The sequence below is a fragment of the Peromyscus maniculatus genome, chromosome 9 (genome assembly GCF_049852395.1).
Source record: "Peromyscus maniculatus bairdii isolate BWxNUB_F1_BW_parent chromosome 9, HU_Pman_BW_mat_3.1, whole genome shotgun sequence".
Classification (NCBI taxonomy): Eukaryota; Metazoa; Chordata; class Mammalia; order Rodentia; family Cricetidae; genus Peromyscus; species Peromyscus maniculatus.
In genome coordinates, this window is record NC_134860.1 from 19,866,823 (window position 1) to 19,868,574 (window position 1,752).

The following is a 1,752-nucleotide window of genomic DNA, read 5'->3' on the forward strand; positions in this document are numbered from 1 at the left end:
TATAGGTACCCTAAAAGCAGATAATCTAAAGTGATGAGTTACAGAAAAAGATAGGAAGGTAAAACTGATTTGTAAGACAAAGCAATTTTAAGCAGGGTATTGTAGCCACACCTGCAATCTTGATGTTGGGGAGGCAGAGAAAGGCAGATCTTTGGCATTTGCTGGTTAAAAACCTTTGCCAAATTGTTCTCTAAGAGACCCTGTCTCAAGCGATTCTGCTTCTGAGGACCAGAAGGAGGGTTTTGCGTGCACAGAGAAGCTTCTCTGAGCTGCCGAGGCACTAACAATGGACACTCAGAAAGACGTTCAGCCCCCAAAGCAGCAGCCGATGATATATATTTGTGGAGAGTGTCACACCGAAAATGAAATAAAGTCCAGGGATCCAATCAGATGCAGAGAATGTGGATACAGAATAATGTACAAGAAGGGGACTAAAAGATTGGTGGTCTTTGATGCTCGATGAAAAGTGGGGATTCAGGAGTGTCTTCATTCATACATTTGCCCCCACTGATGTTTCTCGTACAGCTTTTGACTTAGCTTACTTAGGACTACAACTGTAAACCTATGGTTTCATTTTAGAAATGTGATTGTATTTTGATACTTTGTATAAAGGAATTTTTGGTTTAGCATACAGCTTTTAATTTATTGTGCTCTTAATCTCTCACGCAATGAAGATGAAAATTGTTTCCCCAAACCACACTTTTATTCGGTCTTGTTAAAAAGTAGCGTTTCAGGCCATCAAGCCGGTGCTCGCCACCTGGCCAGGTGACCTGAGTCCAGGCCCTGGAACCACATGGTGGGAAGAGAACTAACTTCGGGAGCTTGTCTGTCCTCTGACCTCCGTGTGCGCACCAAGACTTGAGCATACACAGAGAAAAGAAAGAAAGAAATAAAATTTAAATAAATGTATCTAAATAAATAAATTTAAAAATTCTAAAAAAAAAAAAAAAGAGAGACCCTGTCTCAAAACATAAGGTAAACATTGATAGAGAGGAAAAAAACCTAGCTTCATCCACCTATGACCTACACACACACACACACACACACACACACACACACACACACACACACACACACACATACACACACCTATGCCTGTGTGCAAATGTATGGACAAATGTACACACATACCACATAGGTTTTATAAAAGAATATTTTAGGGGCCTGGGGAGAAAGCTTGACAGTCAAGCATTCAGCCTGCTCTTGTAGAGGATCAGTTCCTAGTGCCTAGGTCAGGTAAGTTACAACTCCAACAGTAACTACAGCTCTGAGGGATCTGACACCCTCTTCTGGCCTCTACAGGCACCTGCACTCATACCTCCACACATGCATACACATATGCACATAATTCAAAATAAAATGTGATCTTAATAGTTGTAGAAGAAATAATATTTTTTACTTCATAAAACATCAGAGAATGTTGCTCAAGTTTGTTGACTAAGTTCATTCTTGTTTTCCAGACAGGTTTGAGTATAAAGATCTTCAATGATTAATATTGACTTAATACCTTCAATGCACAGCTTACTAGACCTCATCGGTACTACATGAGTAAATGCTGGAAACTGGAGGATCTATAGAGATGAAATGAAAGCTCCTGTGGAATTACAATGCAGCTTATAACATAGTTCTCTTGGATATTTATAATGTCCCATAAAAAGCACCCAGACAGGAAGGCTGTATCTTAATGTGCCAGAAAAAAATTTAGAGGTAGCCTGTACCACAGCTGTGTAATAAACAAGCTTGGAAGCAGCT

At 39.8% G+C, this 1,752-nt stretch overlaps 1 pseudogene; it reads left to right on the forward strand.

Moving 5' to 3' along the window:
* Positions 1 to 214: 214 nt before the first annotated feature.
* LOC102920183 (DNA-directed RNA polymerases I, II, and III subunit RPABC4 pseudogene) lies at positions 215 to 629 on the forward strand (annotated as a pseudogene).
* The last annotated feature ends 1,123 nt before the right edge of the window (positions 630 to 1,752 follow it).